Source organism: Galleria mellonella, unplaced genomic scaffold (assembly GCF_026898425.1).
Source record: "Galleria mellonella isolate WM207_F2 unplaced genomic scaffold, CSIRO_AGI_GalMel_v1 utg38, whole genome shotgun sequence".
Classification (NCBI taxonomy): domain Eukaryota; kingdom Metazoa; phylum Arthropoda; class Insecta; order Lepidoptera; family Pyralidae; genus Galleria; species Galleria mellonella.
Genome location: NW_026442090.1, coordinates 1,346,087 through 1,369,944, shown reverse-complemented (window position 1 = coordinate 1,369,944; position 23,858 = coordinate 1,346,087). Strand labels below are relative to the sequence as shown.

The following is a 23,858-nucleotide window of genomic DNA, read 5'->3' as shown; positions in this document are numbered from 1 at the left end:
AACGGAGAGCTTTTAAAACGTACTGTAATTTTCTCGGCCGCGGCGAGAGCGACCGCACTGCACACTCGTGTGTTCTCCATATTTGCCGCATTGCTTTCGCAGAAAATCTCAAACGAGTCGATTGTGGTGGCATTATGCCAAACTATGAGGTAGAACGCCACTATTATTTTCCATGCAACGGCGTAGAATACTACTGTATGGTGTATTATGTTTTTTATATAAAGACGAGCAAATGCGCCTGCGGCATACTACGTTAGTTGATTATAATTGTCCATGAACATTAGCAACACAAGAAAAACGTTAATATTATGACGTCCTTTTAAAAAGGTAGAATAGAATTTTATTGGACTTTTTAGACTTGATATCAGTATCGACAGATATAATTTTAGAATAGGTAATTACCAATTATATAACTAATAATTATACGATCTATATAGGATAAACAAGCTGAAGTGACAATAGATTGGTCACATAGGTCGAAGAACCGACAACCGATGGGGAAGAAAAGATCTCGAGCGGCGACCTCGTACAGACAAACGCAGTATAAGACGACCCCCTATTAGATGGAGTGACGACCTCAAATGCATTGCAAGGCATCAGTGGATGCAGGTAGTTCAGGACCGTTCCTTATGGCTTTTTTATCTATGGGGGAGGCCTATGCCCAACAGTGGACAAATAATGGCTGAGATGATGATGATAATGACATAGGATCTATGTATAAAATATTTATAGTAATTCGGTAATGTAGTCAATTTATCTAAAACAAAGATTCGTCGCAACTGCATTTCTCTTACTTAAAATTTTGTCAAGCGAAAAACGCCTGAACCGGAGTAAATATCGACGCAGTTTTTTAAGACATACATATATGAAAAGTAATACAAAATGTGTAATCCGTTTCAATTTATAAACTATTCTGGAAAATTAAACATTTGGTGTACATTACATCGCTAGACAAACTAATTTTCCCTGTATAAAATTTACTAGGTCAATCTCTAAAACCATCCCTTAAACAGTTCATTATTAACACACGATGTGGCGCATCTCGCTGCGACGCTAGTAGTTTTACTATCCAATACATCCGGGCACTGACTGAAATTGCAAATCAATTTCTACTTAATTCTTAACAACCCATTAACTTCGTTTAAGCACGGGTCTCACCCCATAAGACGAGGATTATACCCTGCTATTACGACGTTCACCAGACACCTTGATATACGGTTTTTATTTCGGGGTCTTCTCCCCTTATTTACTTTGCCAGTATATTTTGCTCTGTTAGACAGTGCTGACACATTATATTCCTCTTTAGACACTTTACAGAACAATTAATTTACATATTCTACTAATTAAAAACAAAGATAATGTTTTAAGCGTTTTCTTTGGGTAGATACAAATTAACTACATGGGGGGAAAGGAATTGTTACTAATATGATCTAACAGCCTAATTGCAGGGGGAAGGGATTGTTAGTAATGGGGAGTTTAGTCCCCATTGCTATCAATATACCTTATCAGGTCGACCTCCACGCGGTTCCCCCTGGAAACTATCGTGACCAATTTATCATTGAATTCGTCACAATGGGCTAACTGACCTACCTTTTCATCCTCGCCTATCACCGCTCACTGGTACCCCGCCAATGTATACTGATAGCGCAGGCGGGGTAACCATACCATTTTCACGCATAAAAAAAACAGCCTAATTGCTAGCAAAATACTGTATCAGGTCAACTTCCACGCGGTTCCCTCTGGAAACCATCTTAGCCTTAATTCTTGTCGGATTCATCATAGTGGACCAACTGACGCATTTATCCTCACGTATCATCTCTCACTGGTGCCTCGCCAGGGTGGTAACACAGGCGGGTTTTTTTTTTATACAACAGAATGTCAAACAAGCTGACGGCCCACCTGATGAAAAGTAGTAAGCGTCGCCTACCAATTACCATTTCATTCTCACTTATTAAAAAAATTAACTACTTCTGCAGTAAAAGTAAACGTATGTTATATGAACGGAGACCATGGACGTAACAAAACAACAGAACGACCACAGCACCCGTGTACGTAATGTAAAGTGAGTGTGCATTCTGACCACTTCTGTTGGTCAGAACTCACAATACAAGCCACAATTTGCCCAACATAAAATTCAGATAGGAAAAAGTACATAGAAAATTCACCAGTAACGTTTTTCACCAACAAACATGGGCCGAAACCGGCGGTTGTTGGTTCTCGGCGAATCGTCATAAAAACAATTGGTACATCTGCTCGCCAAATTGTATGCAATAACGGGACCCCAACGCGAGCTGCGAACACATCCGGACGGTAGGCGCGTACAAGTGACATCTTTATGGCTCGTACTCCAGAAAGGGAGCGGTGTCGAAACGTGATCGCGAATTGATTATCTATAAAAATAATAAAATTGAACCGTGGACGTGTCACTTAGATTAAGAAGTTCTCTGTAGTTCTTAATCTAACTTCCTTACTCATATAACCTCAACCATCTATGGTTATATGTTTTAATAGTACTTAATGAAAATGTAACAGAATTTAATGAAATTATAAACATTATTATTATTGTTCCAACCATAAACTGTCCGCTACTGAACATACGCCATCCCCATAAGAGGAGTTTTGCCAGTAGTTGCCACACTTTGCAGACGGGTTGACAACCGCAGTTAGTTACGAGTAGCTTTTAAAGATATTTTAAGAAAATATAAACAAACGAGTAATCGGTTCTACAATAACACAATCAGCTGATATCGAATAGTCGTACAAATAAAAAATCGATTAATAAATTAATTGCTATGATTTATTAATAACTACATTCAGGATGTATTTCTCTAATAATTTCAACAAAACTTGATTACTTTTTTATCTATTTCTATTAACACAGACTATAATAAACTTACAATAAACACAGTGTAGGACGATCCCCCACTAAATGGAGTGACCTGAAATGCATTGCAGGTGGTCAGTGGATGCACGTGGCTCAGGACCATTCTGTATAGCATATATATATAGTCTATGGAAGAGGCTTATGTCCAGCAGTGGACAGATAATGGCTGAAATGATGATGATGATAATAAACTTATTCGTATTTTAGTTATCGAACTGTATTTTTTTTTTCTCTTACGGTTAATTCTTAATACATAAGAAAGTGATAAAACATAGCAATACTTAAAATAGATTTGTTTGAGGTTTGACTTATTATAGGGAAGTTAGTCAAATACAAAATCAATACTTTGCAGAGTAATCAATACACAGATACATCTTAAGAGTTGTCTTTCAATTGCTTACCTTATATTTCGATGGAAAGGTACTTCCTTATTTCTACAAATCACGCTACTCAGTAATCAATATTTGGTACATATATATGACATATTTTTTTTTATACAACTTAGAATGGCAAACAAGCTGACGGCCCACCTGATGGAAAGTGGTAACCGTCGCCTATAGACATGAATAGTACCATGGACATAACACAGTATACTGTTTCGCCCATGATACCCCCCATGCGTTACCATGCCATTCCCACACTTGCCAGGGGTCGACCTGATACGGTGTATTGTTAGCAATGGGGCTGTTAAATCTCATTACAACCCCCCTCCCTGTTCCTGTTATTAGTAATTCACAAATGCCATTTGGATGTTAATATTTCTCACCTATATCTTCTAAAGTGACTGTAATATCATAAATTAAGGAAATAGTTCTTTCTCTTCCTGTTTATTCCAAATCTAAGTAAGATTTGGTGTATGAACTTTAAAAATGTTCCTTTGTGCTCATCATCTTCCTACCCTTATCTCAATTATTATTTGGAATAAGGGTATATAAATTTAAATTGTCTAGGTTAACTGCTAATTTACAAAACTTATTGCTTGAAATATATAAAACCAATAAATCATCCCCTATCCAATAATTCGAGCGCTCCTAAATTTATGAGACCCCAAATTTATTATGATAGAAGAAGTGATTGATCACCGATACAAAACAGTAAAGTACTTACGATTTATACAAATTAGTTAGACAGTTAGTTAGATAAATTATAAAAAAAAGAATGCTGAAACCTAACAGTGGTTGAGTATCGATTTATTATTAATAAATACTTCAATTGATGCCTAATGTTCGTTTAATCGATACTATCGATTGGACAGTCGTTATTTAAATTATTGTGTAAAAATTATCACTTAATTTATAATCGATTATTAGGCAACACTAGTACCTACACACTCGTACAACCACAGTGGCGGCACGTGCTTCCTACAAATGGAGCTCATTTGTCAGTCGCCTGTCGCAATGGCATCCATCACCAAACCTCACATGCCTTACGCTCAGGAAATAACAAGCTATCAACAGAAACGTTCAATTACATATGATTGATTTCTCCCATACTAATTACAGCTCAGTTTCTCACCTATCATCCCTCTCTCTAGCCAATAACGCTGACGTTACCGTTCCATTTTCAAAAACCTATAAGTACATAATATTGGTACAATTGAACAAATAATCGATTTATTATTTAAGAGTCGGTACCACCTTCATATTGACAAAACAAGGAAATGAATTTATGAAACCATTTAGAAGCATCAACGTACTCGTAATGTTAGTACATAATAAAAAATATCCACAATGCAAACAGAATTAAAAAAATCAATTTACTGAATAATGTTCATGTAGACACGACATGTTATTCTTTAATTCATGTATTGTTTGTGAACAATATATCAATGTGTAATTGTATGCTATTTCTCATAATTGCGACAATTAAATACACTAGGATATTATTTGTATATTACCTATTGTTTATTTTGCATACAAGTATTTCTCTATTATACAATACTTAACTAGATATTATGATTTGAATTAAAAAAATCACATACATAAGTAAAAAATTATATATGAATTAATAACCTTAACCTTGGCAAAATAATAATAACAAAATCAATAAATCATTTTATTTGCTGAATTTCTTTTTCTATCATCTCATTTTCTGCTACTTTGTCTCTATAGTACTTTGCAGTCAGCTGCACTGACCACACACAACACATGATATCGCGCGTGGTCACACTACTAAACAACCATGACCTTCGGTATAGAGGGGACATAGAGCTTAAACTGTGAGGCCCCTGGTTTCAATAATTCATTCCAATCGGTTTAGTGAATCGGTCACGGAACTGATCCGCGCCACAGGCGAGGGTCGTGTATCATATGAAATAATAATATTAGTGATTTATACTTTTTTAACAGCAATTTTTTTTTATTCTAAATAAATTTAATATGCTCACAACTAAAACCCTTGAAGATTAAGATGAAGAGTTACTAAATCTGTTAAAAAACTTTTTTTTGATAAAAAAAAAGTCTCGTTCTTGTGCTGAGACAAAGTTATAACTTTGTCTTGGCACAAGAAGGGAGAATAATATGGAACTCAATCAATTGCGAAAAAATTACGAAATCGAAAGACAAATTGAGATCTTTATGCTTTTATAAAACGTTAACTACTACGATAATTGCTAAATAGTGGACCAGGCAGTAGTAAAATCTGTGCTGCTCCGATATCTATATATTGGGTTGCTTTGGGCATTGATCCGCCATCAAAAAGGTCAACATTTCAATATCACCCATACCGGTTAAATATCTATATTTATTTCGATCGCGATCTTCATTTGAATATTATATATTACTCATATATTGGATAACTGATATTCAATATATCCATTATCAGGTCAATATAACTACAATATATAGATATTGCTATATATTACCATTGTGGAGAAAACGAAAGAAATCTGAGGGCCTACCATGAAATGTTTTCCGAAATTTCGGAGCCAAACGAAATACAAATTTGATGTTAAATTTACATAATACATGCCGTTTGGAAATATTAAAATTTTGTTCCTTTGAATTTTTATGATAGGATGTATGACGAACGAAATGTTAAACTCCATTTATTGATCTGATTTTGGTATAAACAAAAACACGAAATTGAGTTCGAAATTTCGGAATTTCATGTTACTTTCTACTCCATTGGTAGACAGTTGCTATATATATATACCAACTCGTATAGTAATCAAGTCAGTAATTTACAAAGAAGAACAACTACATAAACTACATAAGAAGACGTTAATACTTCCACTATTACCATGCTGGTATGGCGATTTAGTATTTTTTTTTTTTCTAGTTTTCCCTCTCTCACGCTGGTTAGTATATTTGTGCTTTATTCTCTTAGTGGACCCTTACAACTTCTTTGAGATCAAAAGGAGTGCTGACATTATATTTTTACTCCGTCACCGCAAGGAAAAAAGAAAATTTGATTCGATTAAAATTATATTATAAATACTTAGAACCTTCGCAATACAATTATTTTATTATTTTTTTTTAAACACAGGGATTTAATAGTTATTTTTCTTTTATTTTAATTTATAATTCTTGATTGTGTCGGCTGTTTAAAAATATTTTTTTACATAATTAACAAAATTAAAAAATAAATTTTCAATTCCTTTTGATGGCAATAATAAACTGCTTTGAGCTTCATAAATGAAGTAATGTCAAATAACTCACTTTCAGAGTACCTGTATTTAAAATTATGTATATATTTTTTCAGTCTGATAATAATTAATTCTTTACAAATTCTTCTCACATCTAAATTACAGAATAAATAATCACTATATTATTTAAGAGTCGACACTGCCCTTGTATAGACGAAACTGGTATGTAAGTGTATGCAACCAGCTAAAAGTATCAATATAACCAACTAATATTCTCATATATTATGCAACTATTTATAATACGTCTTTTTATAAAATATCGTAATTGATAGGTATCATTAAAAATTTGCTAGTTAATTACAGCAATATTTTCAAATTCAATGAACTGGTTGCATAGCTTTCACGCAATTTTTTTAAATTCTAAATGAAGTGGGCCTGATCTAAGTAATAATAAGTATTTTTACAACGCAAACCACAAATTCGCGTCAAAGGAAACCTATTTTACAGCCGCACCACAAGTTTTTCTAGTGGCCGCCGCGCCATTAATTCGAATTAACTTGTGAGGTCAAGGCCGAACTGTTATCGGGTGCTCTAATCTAGCGAAATTAGGTAAGATCCTGTTCTCGCTATTAAAGCTCGTAAACATACGATTTAAGATTTTAAACGTGCGCGTTTAATCGAATTATTATAAATTCCTCAGATTGAAAGCTGAAGCATTATGACCTCATACATTATATGACACAATTATATACTTTCTTTCAATCTTTAATAATGTAATTATTAGACAAACAACGATGACTGGACTAATTTTTCGTATGATATATAAGAATTCAATACCACTCTTTTTAAAGAGTGGTATTGAATTAACAGAAAAAAGTAAATGTGAACTAAACAAGAAAACATAATATAAGCACAAGGTACTGTGATAATTTCAATAAAACCGACTAATTCAAATACATACGTTATGTACAATTTTGTATTTTTTTTAAATAAATAGAAGTTCTTAATCTATGGCCAGTACCGTACCAAATAATATAGGCAAAGAATCGAGCTGGATTTTCCAATATAGACTCCCATATATTTCAACGACACAGAGTAACGTCAACACCTGCATATTGACTCGGGATCTATTCGTTCGGAAACGCGTTCACGTGTAAATTATGGGATTGAAGCTCATTCTACGTGTCACGTAATACGCACAATGGGCTTAAATTCCAACTTAATGACTCATTTAGTATTTAATGTTTTTATTTTCGTATTTAAAGTTTACCAGACGGTAAAAAAACGTCCACATGGATACTTCTGTGATACCTCTTCTGCTAAGCAGCTTACTTATGTACAATGTTCTATGTTAGTTCGAAAAGTGAGTTGTGCCAATAAAATTACACTGTTCTATGATACCTTATTACACTTAAAAAACAAGAGAAATATGAAAAAGTGTTTATATATGCAGAACAAAAAAACACTATGTTTTTAGAATGCCTTTATGTTACACGAAGGTCTCTAACTCAGCGTACCGGAAGATGGTTTTACATAAACTCCGCACTACTAAGCAAATGGAAATATATTTTTTAAATAATCGTAGTATTAATTTCAAGAATCTCAATCTACTTAACTATAGTCCGAGCCAGAAGCTCCTTCTTAAAATAATAGTCAAATAATATAGTAATAGAAATAGATTTATCTATTTTTGTTCGCGACATTATAATTTCTCATATAAAAATGTATAGTTATAGCGATATTTTATAGTTATTTTTGTCATTAGTTTTAATCGTTTTAAATTGTTAATTTTACATAGATTTTTATGATGTATTTATAGCTCGTAAGTCGAATAAAACATTTTTATTGTGTCGACTCATTATTAACCACAAGTAGGAATAAGAAAGAAATTGTAAAAATAATAGAAATAAGGATAATTGTAACAAATAAATAGACGCCGAATGGTGCCGCTCTGAAGAGTAACGCGTCCCTCTCACACTCGCCCCGTCCCGCGTGATCATAGATTTTTTTTATATAACTTAGAATAGCAAACAAGTTGATGACCCACCTGATGGAAAGTGGTAACCGTTGCCTATAGACATGAGCAATACCATGGACATAACAGATTATACTGTTTTGCCCATGATACCCCCCATGCGTTGCCATTCCTGAGGACTCAGGTGTTATTTCTCTGTACCCAGTAAATTCACGCCCTATCCCACCCTTCAAATCAAAACACAGCCATGCAAACACAACTGCTTCACGGTTGAAACACGAATGGGACAGAGATACCCAATCAAGCAAAGCAATCGACTTTTGTACAAAGTTTCCATCTGGTAGATCTGTGATCATAAATAAAAAAAAATGCATCAAGAGGAAAACCTCCTTTATTCTCGTGCATAAAAGAATTAGTTGCCGTTTTCTTTTTAATGTAAAGAACCCTAAAGTAAACGAAAGGTGTCGATAAAATACAATGACTGCTAGTAATTCCCTAACATCACACCCTTGTAACAGATGTCAATTAAGGCGCCTCTCAACACTGCGCTACGTGGAGCCACGTACAACGTACCACGTTGTCGAGTACTCATCTGATACCCAGTTGAAAACAGCATTGCCAGTTTGGTTATTTTTATACAATGTTGAGTAAAAAATAAATTCCTTGGAAGTTTTTTAAAGAAATTAAATAGTCATAAAAAATTTTGAAGGAAAATTTTAGGATAATTTGAGAGTTATATTACTTGTATTACCATATCTTGTCAGAAAATAAAAGAAAAGTTGGAGAAAATTTGGTAAAATTGATATAACGATCTTAGTATGAGCAGTAGAAGCCTATACACAATTTTTTTTTTTTATAATTTTATCTATCTGTCCTTATGTTTTTCCAGAAACACGCAACTACTACGGTACCAAATTAAATGCGATTTTCAGTTGTGTTTCTAAAGATCCAACTTGAAATCTGTTGTACGTTTCATTGTGATATCTCGTCTAGAAATGAACCTCTTTTATTAATTTTTATACTCCTGAAATCCATGTGTACGAAATATTGGGTAAAAAGCTAGTTAAAAATATAACATTTTAGGTAGTGGCTTGAAGTTAAGATCAGCAGTTTTTTTTTTTTATGAAACTCAGAATGGCAAACGAGCTGACTACCCACCTGATAGAGTGATAATCGTCACCTATAAACATGAATAGCACCATATATAGATATAACAGAGTATATTATGTCGCCCATGATACACTTCATGAATTGTCATTCCTGAGAACTAAGGTACAGTCAGTGTGGTCCCGGCATAGAATAAGCCAACCCTTTCTTTTCTGTGGATGTCATAAGAAGCGACTAAAGCAACTTAATGGTAAAGGGATGAGCAGCAGCGTCCCTCTTAAAACATCTCTAGAAGCGTATGTTTGGGTTAAAGAAATCATGTTGGAAAAAAAAATCAAATTAGGGTAAAAATAAAAAATCGCATTGGCAATGCTGACCCAAACAGAAGCTTGCATGGTTAGACTACACGCCAACACGTACATGTATCTTATTTATAAATTATTCGGCAGTGAGCAGATTTCGTAAGCGAAGCGCATTCGTTGTTGATCTCATCTAGTTGAGTTTTTCTTTTCTTTGTTCCTCTAAAATTTATAAGCCAATATGCAAAAACAGTACATTCTGGTTTAATATTAATCTGTACTACGCGCTGTCAAAAAACATTTGGCGGGAAACTATATAAAAAAAAAATGTAAAAATCTTTCGAAATTCAAATTGGATTGGAACAGTTGTAATTGGTATGGTCTATGGCCAAATAAATAAAGAGGTAAAGAAACCCGATTCCAGGTGTCTCAGTTCAAGGACACGTCGCCATCAGTTTGGCGGTGTACCGGCAGACGCTACTCGTACATACCGCACTGCGACGATCTGCGTCATTCGCCCCCTGCGGTACTCACTGTCCGTGCAAAATGGGAACAGGAAAATATTTCTAGGAACTCAAAAATATAATTCATTAATTGGATCGAATAACTTTTTAATAGCGAACTTCAAAGAGGCAAAATTTGAAATATGAACAACAAATATTTTTTCAGCGTTCATTAAAAACTCGCACCTTTTTTGTTTCGATCTTCATTACTGCTTTCATACTGAATTATATAATAAATACTATACTATACAGCTTAAATAAAGGTTAACTTCGAAGTATTTTTCTTAACTTGGATTTTAAATGTAGACCAATTGAAGTCTATCTGATCTGACTGATTACTTAGTTGACCTTCTTAACAAACTTTGTTCAGTAAACTTTTTTTTATTTAGAACGTCTATAGTTGCACGCCATGGACAGCTATCGCGACCTCAAATTGTAAGTCATTATACAGCGAACAGATCGTCGGCGATAGAGACTTATCTGTGCAAGGGACAGATGATATATCGAGACGACTCACGAAAACTAAAGGTCAAGTTTTTTTTTTTTTTTTTTTAATTTAATGCTACTCCGTAGACTAAAGAATGTCGAAATACACTAACTTAGATTTTTAAATAATGTTAATCTTTATTATTAGCATTTTCTAAACATTAAGAAAAACAAAGGGTCAGAAAATTCTTCTAACCAATGGCAAACTGAATACAATTTAAACTAAAACTTAGCGACTTCTACAATGCAGTATGTTTATCCCTTCATCAAAATAGAAAGAAAGAAGACAGAAGTGATCTCCTCGAGGCACTGAAGTCGCGATAATCTCCTTTAAAAGTTATAGAAAATTATCGCACGCAAATTTTCCTTAGATATTTCTATTTTTACAACCGAATTGTCCCCTTTGAATAGACGATACAATAAAACTATTCGACCAATCTGAAAATATTCTTTTGTTCACGAATTCTAAATTCAAAAAGATGAATTTTTTTTTAATAATCGCGGAAGGTTGGCAAACGACACGACTTAAAAGACCGCCTTACGTAGCATCTAAGCAGCACCTATCCGGATATTTATCTATACTAGATGTTATATTGCGAAAGTCCATATAACTGGTTATTGAATAAGAATTATTTTGTTTAATTCCGCTACCATTAATATGTATGCGACAGCCAACACTTGAAAATTGGAAGCGAATTGGAATCGCAATTTGGATACCGAACAGTTAACACTAGGTTCTGAGCAGTGATCTAAATAATTTGTCTGAAAATGCCTCATTTAGAGGTGAAACACGTGTCGCAAAACATAATAGCAGTCAACAAAAGGTTATGGAACTTCTGGTAGTAATAGTGATGTTCAATCTTCGAGTGTTCGTAGTCGCATACATATTAATCGTAGCAGAATTAAACAAAATAATTCTCATAATTTATTTACAAAAATTATCCGGATTGCATTACAATGATTGTAGAGACTGCAAACTATATGCAAAGATGCCAACTTCATCATTTGGAAGTTTTTTTTTATACAACTTAGAATAGCGAACAAGCTGACGACCCACCTGATGGAAAGTGGTAACCGTCACCTATAGACATGAGCAGTACCATGGACATAACAGAGTTTACTGTTTCGCCCATGATACCCCCCATGCGTTGCCGTTCCTGAGGACTCAGGTGTTATTCCTCTGTACCCAGTAAATTCACGCCATATCCCACCCTTCAAACCGAAACACAGCCATTCAAACACAACTACTTCACGACTTAAACACGAATGGGACAAAGGTACCCAAGCAATCGACTTTTGTACAAAATCTCCCTCTGGAAGTTGTCATAATATCAATTTTAATTAATTTATAATAAGACTCCTGAAGAATCTAATGGTGTAGCAGAGAAATTTTGTAACCGTCGCCTATAGACATGAGCAGTACCATGGACATAACAGAGTATACTGTTTCGCCCATGATACAGCCATGCGTTGCCATTCCTGAGGACTCAGGTGTTAGTCCTCTGTACCCTGTAAATTCACGCCAATAGGTATTTAGCATGGAGGAAGACCAAATATATATTACATTTTTAAACTGTTTTTTTTTTCTAATCAATCAGAGAGAGTTTAGAAGGTTATAGAAAAGTTTTTATATGGGTTACGTCTATCACAGTCGTGTTTTTGCCGCAAAATATCTACCTTTACTGTATTTAAGTTTGAACGGTGATATATGGCAATGAAATTACAGGGTACGTTAACTTTAAACCGTATTTCTCAGAAATGGCAAAGCAAGAGAGGTACCATGAGCATTATAATGTATTCGATGATATCTACGGTACTATTTATAACTTTTATACCTCTGAGGTGGCAAACAAGCATACGGCCCACCTGATGGTAAGCGGTTACCGTAGCCTATGAACGCCTGCAATACCAGAGGTATTACGCGCGCGTTGCTGACCCTGAAGAAACCTCTTTACCCCTCTTTTGAAGAACCTCATGCTGTAGTCTCTTGGGAAAATCTCGGCAGGTTATTATGATCTATTATGATGATAATAACTATTATGATCAGGGAGGGAAGGGAAAAACCAGGTCGACCTCCTTATGGTCCCCTCTGGAAATAATCGTGCTGAATTCCAAGCGTATGCATCACGATGGACTATCTGACCTGCCTCGCTGGTTCTCACCTATCATCCTTCACTGGTAACCGCTAGCGCAGGCGGGGTTACCATTCCATTATCATCCATTAAAAAATCAACATTATTATCATTATAACAGATAGTTCAAATCAGGTAAACCATCAGTTTATTTACTATCACGTACCATAACTAGTACATACTCGTAATATCTTCGGCTTTTTGATGTGTCAAATTCTAGATGAGATACAAGAAATTTCTTGCCAAATTTACTCTCATTTATGCCTTTTGATCTCTAATCCTCACGCGTTCTGTTACACGAATTCTCGTTCCACGTTACGTATTGATAATTACATGTGACGCACGCACACATACATACAGTCGTGCATACAAGTTGCCCCTTATTATACTATTCTGTAAGTATTCGCACTTATTTCGAAACTCACATCATTTTCACGTCATCTAATTTTTATACTAGTTAAATCTATAAACTTTGGGAATGACACTTGAAATCATACGACTTTTGATAACTAAAGAGAGTTCCTGAGAATGATAACACACACTTACTCCTATGCGATATCATCATATCTGCCTTTAACTATCCACTGCTGAACATAAACTTCCCCCTTGGGAGGTTTTGCCAGTAGTTGCTACGCTTAGCAGGCGGATATACATATATTTTATACAACTTAGAATAGCAAACAAGCTGACGGCCCATCTGATGGAAAGTGGTAATCGTCGCCTATAGACATGAGCAGTACCATGGACATAACAGTGCACATACATACAGTTTCGCCCATGATACTCCCCATGCGTTGCCATTCCTGAGGACTCAGGTGTTATTCCTCTGTACCTAGTAAATTCACGCCATATCCCACCCTTCAAACCGAAACACAGCCATGCAAACACAACTGCTTCACGATTGAAACACGAATGGGACAGAGGTACCCAAGCAATCGACTTTTGTACAAAGTCTCCCTCTGGTACATGTATAGAGGCAAAAGTGAGTTTGTTTCTTTGTTACCTCTTATCGTTATGAAATTTACTGTACACGATATATTCGGGCCGGAGAATGACATAGGATACTTTTTATTCCGGTCGAATAACATAATTATCCCGGTTACGTGGACGATATCCCGGGTAAAAATTTACTAATTGAATAAGTATTCTATTTCATGGTAGGTACACTCATTTCTGTTCGTAAACTATTATCATTTTAAAATAAACAAATATAATGATCAATGGTAAATAAAATAATAATAATAATATATAATAAGTATATAATAAATAGTTGTATCAAAATTTTAATTCTAACAAAATAAATAAAAAATAAATCATGATACAATATATGGTAAGTATATCAAAAATGGGTGGTTTTCTCTCTTTGTAAATTGCGTTGCCCCTACGGGGTGTCACGTCTCCTATGTGCTTACTTATTATAATAACTAATTTGTACCATGTATATAGTTTGCTAATAAATATAAATAAATCAATGATAAACAGTATCTATGATAAAATTGAGTATTTGACATTTAAATATGTAAATACAGTCACATCTCATTTCATCTCTATGTGTAAACATTGAGGGTAAGTAAAATATAGCAATATCTATATATCGTAGTTCCAATATATATATACATATATTATCCCAATAACAGATACAGTAACCATCGGTTGACCAATATATAATATCGAAAAGAAGAACCCGCTCGTACTGAATATAGATATCCAACTAACTTTCCGGGGGGAAAGGGATTGTTAGTAATGGAAACTGAGAATCCCATTGCTAGCAATATACCCAACCAGGTCGACCTCCTCGCGGTTCTCCCTGGAAACTATCATGGTTGATTCCTGATAAATTCATCATGACGGGCTAACTGAACTGTTTTCATTCTCATCTATCACCCTTCACTGGTGCTCCGCCAGAGTATACCGTTAGCGCAGGCGGGTTTACCATACCATTTTCACCCATCAAAAAAAAAACTAACTATCCGACAGATTAACGTTGACGTTAATCTGTCGAGTCTACTTTTTCTTGTCATAATGAAAACTATCTTAACTCTCAAATTGGAGCAAACACATTCACAAACAAAATCAAACGAAATGTTTTGAAGACTGCACATAGTGACGGGATTTCTAAATTCTAAACTCCATGATATATTTTACGTTGCTATACGTAGGTCCTGTACATATATGGTATATTATTAACAATATATCTCTTTTATATCGGAAGCAACCGCCAAAGTAGGTACAAGATAAAAGCATTTAGGGTCACCGTTTTACCCTAATGGTTCTTCCTTTTCGTAGTACCTACCGTCAGTACAAAATTATAAATGATCAAAAACCTATTACCTACTGAACCTGTTACCAACGAGCTATTACATAAATATGCAAAATTTTACCTTGTAATCTTAGATTATATAGATAAAGTGTTTCTATACAAATACTTCGCTAAAACGTCAACTTTTTTTATCCATTTTTATTGTTAACAATTTCATAAGCACTCATTATATTTTAATGTATAATTTTTATACAACTTAGAATGGCAAAAAACCTGACGTCCCTGCTGCAAAGTGGTAACCGTAGCCTATAGACGTGAACAGTACCATGGACATAACAGAGTATACTGTTTCGTCCATGATACCCCCCATGCGTTGCCATTCCTTAAGACTAAGCTGTTATGCCTCTGTACCCTGTAAATTCACTGCCGTGCCCCACCTTTTAAATCGAAACACATCAAACGTAACTGCTTTACGGTATAAATACAAATGGGTCAGAAGTACCCAAGCAAACGACTTTTGTACTCTTGTAATAAGTGCCAGATGTATGAAATGAGGAATAAATATTATCATAACATACTGTACTGTCACAAGTATCGGTACTCTATGCGCCTGTTAAGGTTAACTTTAACAAAGTAGTACTAACTACTAGCAATCCGCCCTGACTCCACACGGGGTGTTAAAATTATAAATAAGTATATTATATTAGCTTTATTTCTATGTGGTCCTGGCATAGAATAGGCTACCCGTTCCTTTCTCGTGGGTGTCGTAAAAAGCGACTAAAGGATATGCAGCAGCGTCCTTTTTAAAACATCTCTAAAACCCAACTGCAGTTGCCAATCTTCCTCCTAAGCGTGGCAACTACTGGCAAAACCCCCAAGGGAAAGGCTTATGTTCAGCAATGGACATAATCCTTTTGTTGACATGTTCTATATATGTTTACGCACACGACGTATCTTGACATATCTATATACAACTATTTAATAAATAAAATCAGTTTTTACAATCAATTAAGAAGGCGCACAAATTAAAAGACAAAATAAATATTGACGCACAAAATTGTATAAAAAGTTGACCCGCTTTTCTTGAAGCATTTGTATAGAGACACTATATATATAATCTACAAATATAGCCTATTTTAGTCGCTGATAATGTAGCTTTATATAGGTGAAAATTTGTTTACAATCACCTAAATAATTTATCCATTACAAACAAAAGTCAAATCTTTCCTCTTAATAAAGTTTAACTTTAATAATACAAACTATAAATGCGAGGTCGCAGTAGCACGTGGCCGCAATCAGCTGTGCGCGGGGGCGGACACCGAAATAAAACGGACCAAAACCGTGGGCGTTCAAGGCCTGCTCCGAGGTAGTAAGGGTACTATTGCGACTCGAATCCTGTAGCGAAAACTGCAACCGTATTGTAACGACTGACCCTCTTATTCATAACTAATGATTCGACCCGGTTTCGCTCGGTACGATAGAATTTTCAAAAACAATATATAGCCAATCTCATTCCTTAGGAGTTATACACAGCAAACTGATATGAAATTGTTTTTGATATATATGTTTATTTTTTTATTACAGCACTAATTGTTTTAATGTTTAATTCAATCGTCATTTATACTTTTTAGGTTTTTAAATTTTGCATGCCTAATTATGGCGAAATATAACATCTATATATGTACCTAACATATTTCTTGTAAATAAATATTCAATTATTCATTTGCTGGTAATGTAGCTGTCTCTAGGTGAAAGAATTATTAAAATCGGTCGTTTTCGAGTTTATCCATTACAAAAAACAAACAATAAAAATATGTATTTTTTTAATAATACTAATAAATAAATATTAATAAATTAAAACCTCCTATAAACCTACTGATATATTTATTTATTTAATCTTATCTCTTACTTCTTACGAATCTTACTAATATAACAAAATTATAACTAGACGATGTCTATATATGAAAAATATTTGAGAAAAATTGATGTGAGGGGTCTTAATAAGACCAAAAGAAGCCAAAACAATAAACTTTGAAAACTTTATCTCTATGTCTGCCTATCTGTCCGTCCATATTTTTGTTTCGGCTATGTTATGTAAAATGTATATGGTAAATACACTGTCGGAACTAAACGCGATGAAAATAATCCTGGTCAAGAAGAGCATGATCCTGGCGTACTTTAATTTTATTTGAATATTTTTTTTTTTTCATGTTATTACAGCAACTTGGTCACTGAAGCAATTCGTATTTTCGGTTTTGAAATTTGTCGAATTTAAATTCTTTCAATCGTAACATTATTTAATTCTTTTTCGTAGTAAATATTTTTTTATATGTTACATAACTCTTTATTATTACATAACTTATGAGGTTTTTCATAGAGATTAAAGTATAGGTTTCTTTAATAAGAGTGTGTAGAGACCTTACTTCAGGGACGGCAACGCACATGTAACACCCCTGGTGTTGCAGGCGTCCATAGGCTACAGTGACTGTTTACTTTCAAATGGGCTGTATTCATGCTTATTTACCACTTTCGTGGTATAAAAAAAAATAGATAATATCTCCAAAAAATATAGCACAAGGTCGTTGTCCGCATTTGTCTATTTACCCGCTTACATCAAACCACAGAACAGATTTTGATACGGATTTAACTGTCATTTATATACAATTTACGAAAAGTTTGTGTATACAATTTGAACCCGTGCGAAGCCGGGGCGACTCTGTAATAGTCACATAACCTACAGTAATATTATGAAGGGGAAATATTTGTTTTTTTATTTATTTTGATTTTAAAAGTACTTACATCTATGGAAAACTACATTTTCAGTGAAAAACATAAGCTATATATTATTTCTTAAAAAAACTATCTCCGTTTGCGGATGCCGGGATGAATCGTTAGTTTTTAAGTAAAATAATAACACTATAATAGAAAAATATATGTATCTAACAATATTTTATTTCTCGACTGAACGATTAATTAAACTAAACTACACTACAACTACACTAATTAAACTAAACTAAAAAAATAGTACATAAACAAAAAGACTGGATAGAATTTCGATCAACCCAATCAATCAATCAAATCAAAATAATGTAAAATTATGTAAATTTTTTATATTGTTAATAATTTGCACGCCGACATAGAGGCAGAATGTATATGGGAAATTTAAACCTCTTTCATCGAAAACTACCTACATTCTAGCAAAATAAATTCATTTCATTTCATTCATTTCAAATTCATTTCATTTCATTCATTTCAAATTCATTTCATTTCATTCATTTCAAATTCATTTCATTTCATTTCATTTTAATCGTATCACAATTTTTTTATTTGTATGAGAATCGAACCGCTATATCCATTTACATGTAAATCACGTGTAAATATTTTTAATGGCCATATGAAATGATTACCAGAACTCACGACAACACGAGGCACGTTTGAATGCGCACGCACTAACAAAAACGAGGCGCGGCTGTCTTGTAACAAGGAATAACACAGCTGATATTGTTTATTTTGTTTATTTATAACACCTTATTGTACAGTATGCCGTTCGCTCATAGCCTAGAAAGAGCCACGCTTTCCTACCCTGTGGGTGTCGTAAGGTGACTAAGAGAACTTATTAGTCGAGGGTTGGGCAGCAGTATCTCTCTTAAAACATCAACAAAAGCCTAACTGCGGTTGCCAAACCGTCTGCCAAGCGTGGCAATTACTGACGAAACCCGTTTTAGAAGGAAGATCTGTATTCATCAGTGGACAGTTAAAGGCTGATCTGATAACAATGATAATGATTTTAGAAAAAAATCTTAAATTGGAGCTGGTTATACAGAAAATTCATCTCTTATGGATATCCTAGGTAATGGAACTGCATAACTAGTGTACGGAGTTCTTAAGAATGTGCACAATAGCGGACTAGTCCCATGAAGCAGACTTCCTCCAATTTTTTTTTATATAATATAGAATGGCAATCAAGCTGACGGCCCACCTGATGGAAAGTGGTAACCGTCGCCTATAGACATGAGCAGTACCATGGACATAACAGAGTATACTGTTTCGCCCATGATACACCCCATGTGTTGCCATTCCTGAGGACTCAGGTGTTATTCCTCTGTACCTAGTAAATTCACGCCATATCCCACCCTTTAAACCGAAACACAGTCATGCAAACGCAACTGCTTCACGGTTGAAACACGAATGGGACAGAGGTACCCAAGCAATCGACTTTTGTACAAAGTTCCAACGCTTAGCAGGCAGGTTGGCGACCGCAGTTAGGCTTTGGTGATGCTTTTAGAGAGACATTGCTGCTCATCCTTCTACCTTTAATTTCCCTTAACCGCCTCTTACGACACACACTGGAATAGAAGAGGTAGCCCAGTCTTAATAATCAGGGCAACAGCGTCCCTCTTAAAACATCACCAGTGTCTAACTGCAGATACCAGCCCGCCTGCCAAGCGTGGCAATAATTGGCAAACCCACCCAGCTGCAGGGCAGTTAATAGCTGATATCATACCATGAACCTTCCCCATAGGCATAAAAATGATCTTGATACAAACTCTGTAAACTTATTTGAGATCGTCACCCCATCTAGTAGAGGGGTTGTCCTACACTACATTTCTCTGTAAGGAGTCGCCACTCGAGAGACCCTCTGTCTTGTAACTTGTCTATGGCCAGTATGTATTAAATTACCATATCTGCATTCCTATCCTTACTGTGTATCGATCACTATAGTTCTGCTGCGGTATGATTCTATCATAGAGTCAAACTCTGAAGTACAGCAGTCAATAACAGAGCAACTTGGAGCTACTTAATATGACCATAGTGTAAGACTCACTGAAAACACGTACTGGTAGAGTTCTACGAATATCTTTAAACATAAAAAAAATCAATAGAATTTACGTATGATCCTATATATTTGATGGTGTTGCATACATTTTATAAACAAAGTAGGCAATACATACATTTAAATAGGTACACAAAAATAAATCTATACCTTATATTTATATAAATACTACATAACTAGGTACAAGTATATAAACACCATAACATTATTCAAATGACCTAAATATTTTAGTATGCAGACTAGTATTTTACACGGCGACAAAACATTAACCCTGTACAGCTTTTAAACCTCATATCAACGTAACAATCTGTCCATATTGAACGTCGTAAAACGCCCGACCGACAAAATATAAGCCGTGGAAACAAAGAACTCATGGTCCACATAACAGCAAGGTCGAGGCGTCTACGGCAATTATGGTGAAACGACAGCCACTGGCATGGCAGAGTCGCACACTGCAAGTCGAGCAGCTTATCAACAACCCCGTCACCACTGGAAGACCTTGTCTTGACCGTGAAATACCGCGCCAATTACCCCTGCCGCCCCTATGGGCTTTCCATACGGAAATAGCAATATAAAACTCTCTCGTAGAGATCGCTACGCGTCGTAGCGGTGCGTACGACGTGATTAATTTTGATTAAACAATAAATCGCTTGTATAAGATGTTATTACACCTTCGAGCGCCGGATTGCTAATTAATTGGCATTATATAACGAAGCGAACAGCGCATATTTTATAATGGTACCAAACAAACAAATCCGGTCGCATCCTTTTTCGAATTTGAAAAGAGAACATACCTGATATAGATGTCTCGTTCTCTCGGAGTGAAGGTCGGAGTGTTAGTGTTTGTGGTGTAAGGGCACTGATGCACTCGCGTTCGCGGGCGTCTACGGCGGGCGGCGGCAACCGACTGGGCCCGGCCGGGAGCCCCGCCTCCCGCGCACCCGAGCCGCACCCCCGCGCCCTAGCGGATAAACAACGTGCATTGTGGGCCCGATCTGTGGACCTACTCTCCTGAACACACACACATACACCCCACTCGATATACATTACTGTTTCATCTCCATCGGGCGGGTCATCTTGTTTTCATTATTCGATGTTCAAAGATAACAGTTAATGAATGCTAAATTTATGGTCACGCGATGATAACGATGATGTTAAAAGGGGGATATTAAATAAATTCACTGTCCAGATAGTAGTAGTCTAGCGTTATAGATTTTGGATTTAAGTCTTGCGGTAGTACAAATCCAGGGAAATGATAATATGTCGGGTCCACCGCACAATATATACTTAATGAGACATTTGAAATAATAAAAATATCTATTATATCAATAGAGAAGACATAGAGAAAACTGCATAGATGTATATATGTATATATTTTGTTATTAAACTAAATAAAATGCGTATCTGAATTTAACTTTCTGTTTAGCCTAACGAGAAGAGCGGTCGCTTTTCCCAGAAAGGTCGCGGCGTCGAATCCATTTCGTATTTCTGAAGTCTGAATCCTTTAATCCATGTTATGGTTCAGTGGAGATAATAATGGTTAAAACTAATTACTAATAAACATCCTATATACAGTAGTTTTTATGCCTATGAAGAAATGCCTTTAAAGGATAAGTCCTCCTGTGTACATGTTTGTTAGACGTTCGTGTTTCTATAGTGAAACAATTGTGTTTGCATAACTGTTTTTCGGTTTGAAGGGTGGGATATGGCAGTGAATTTACAGCGTACAAGTCCTCAGGAATAGCAACATATAGGGGGTGTCATAGGCTAAACAGTATACTCTGTTATGTCTCTCCGTTAAAAGACAATAATTTTTTTTTTGCCCAGAGTTATTGTTGTTTTATGTTTAAATATAATGCATATGTATATTAGATTTAAAGCATTTGAATTTGAATAGCATATCTGTATTACCACACAAATAAATGGTAGCTTCAGATGTGACAAAATTAATATTAAACCAACACGCAAGTACACAGTCAATTAAAAAAAGTATATCTCTTTTTTTTATGCAACAGAATGAGATACAAACTAACGGCCCACTTGATGGATTTAGTTTACAACTGACGTAATTATGACGTAACAATACAATCAAGTTGAGAACAAAGTTCTTTTTGAATACATCATCATCATTTGGACACATCGAGAACCATGTCAGTTTGAAAATCACTTAATTTTTTTTTTAACATAGCAGACAAAGAACATTCGGCTCACCTGATTATAAGTAATACCACCACCTGTAAATACCCGCAACATTAGTGAAATTTCAGGTGTGTTGTCGACTTTTTAAGCAGGAATACGAATATTCTCTCTTCTTGAAAAAAAATACGAAAAATCGTACAAAAAAAAAAACATATAGAACCCGCAATCTATTTGTATACTTACCAAAACATTAGAGCACACAAAATTGAGAGGATAAAGGGGAAAAAAGGGACAAAAGACAGTAGATCACGAAAGCTACTAAACGCAAGTCATTTCGATCTAAAGGAGCTTACAGTATTGCTCTCTCATAATGTTTCTTAATAAATAATGCGATATGTAATAAAGGCGATTGCTGATAAAATGTTAAGGTAGTTGCTACAATACAACAAATTCACGAACATTATAATAGAAGGAAATACGAGAAGAGTGATACCTAGGTATAATTACATCTAGAAGATTAAAAAAAATTTGTATCGTGGTGTATTAAGAAGTAAAGAGGTGGAAGGCAAATCAAGATCTTAATAATATAGAAGTAAATCCTCTATAAAAATTCTTTAACGCCATAGTGTCTCACAATGCATCCAGCAGCATGAGCAGTATTCTTTAGTTGCTTATGATATTTCGAATAAATAAGTAGAGTTTAAATTCTTTCAAAGGGCATACTCGTAACTATAGCTTAAAAGCAGTTTTTTTTAACGTGTGGAAATCTTCGAAATCCCCTCCCAACTACCGGAGAGAAGGCAGAATGGATATGTGGGACTTTTACTCACTAAAAAACATATGGCATACGTCGAGATGCATATGCACGCATACGCACACATGTTAGATTTCCGGGTTTTTAATGTAGACTATCAGAGATCTAACCTCAAAAATGTGAAACACTTCAGATTTTTTGGTATCATCCTTGCGCAGAGGTTATGCTAATCTTCTCTGTGTCATTCCAATTTTAATATACCTATGTTCTGCCAAAGAAAGCAGTTTCAAAGCACTGCCCGCTGCTACTTCCACTATTCTTTTGGCGATATAAGAATTAACTTTATAATTAGGCAGTGTTCTAAGACATTCACCATATATACCAAACATTCAAGATATTGACAGGGATCTTTGCATCAATGCAGACAACATGGGATGATCTTTAGACGTCCTGATGTCTTTTCATCAATCACCATTAACAATACAATCGTATTTAAATATCTCACAATATAAAATGCTACAACATTTAGTCAATGTGTATGCTTCCTAAGGCAGTCAAGATGTAGGAGGGGGCGGCCAATTCGCGAAAGTCACATTTATCCTTCAATTGAAGCGGTCAGGTAATAGGGACTCATGCATAATTCCGACCCGACGACCTACATCAGGACGCTTGGAAATGAGCGTCCCTGACCGGCTGGCGGGAACGTCTGATCGACAGGAGTTTTTATAATTAAATAGAAGAATGAGCAATTTTGAAATTCGAAAAATGGTGTTGAAATTGACGTGTTTATTAGTGTTCTACAGGTTGCATTTTGAAAAACGCACATAGGAACTATATGAACCCATTGTCCCAGTACTCTTCTAGTACCTAATAAGGAGACGTCATAAGCAATTTCACCC

The 23,858-nt window shown here is 35.1% G+C and overlaps 1 protein-coding gene and 1 non-coding gene across 3 annotated transcripts in view; both read right to left on the bottom strand.

Moving 5' to 3' along the window:
• Positions 1-20,975, bottom strand: part of LOC113523010 (acetylcholinesterase-like) — a 69,737-nt gene extending 48,762 nt beyond the window's left edge. The window contains exon 1 of one of the 2 annotated variants that reach the window (XM_031913797.2): positions 20,861-20,975. The gene's annotated coding sequence lies outside the window, so the exon portion shown is untranslated. The remainder of the gene's footprint in view (positions 1-20,860) is intronic. The other variant, XM_026908873.3, reaches the window with a different exon arrangement.
• A 2,157-nt stretch (positions 20,976-23,132) lies between these two features.
• LOC113523119 (U6 spliceosomal RNA) lies at positions 23,133-23,236 on the bottom strand. The gene has a single exon (XR_003402435.1). It is a non-coding gene; the product is annotated as a U6 spliceosomal RNA (small nuclear RNA).
• Between the last annotated feature and the right edge of the window lie 622 nt (positions 23,237-23,858).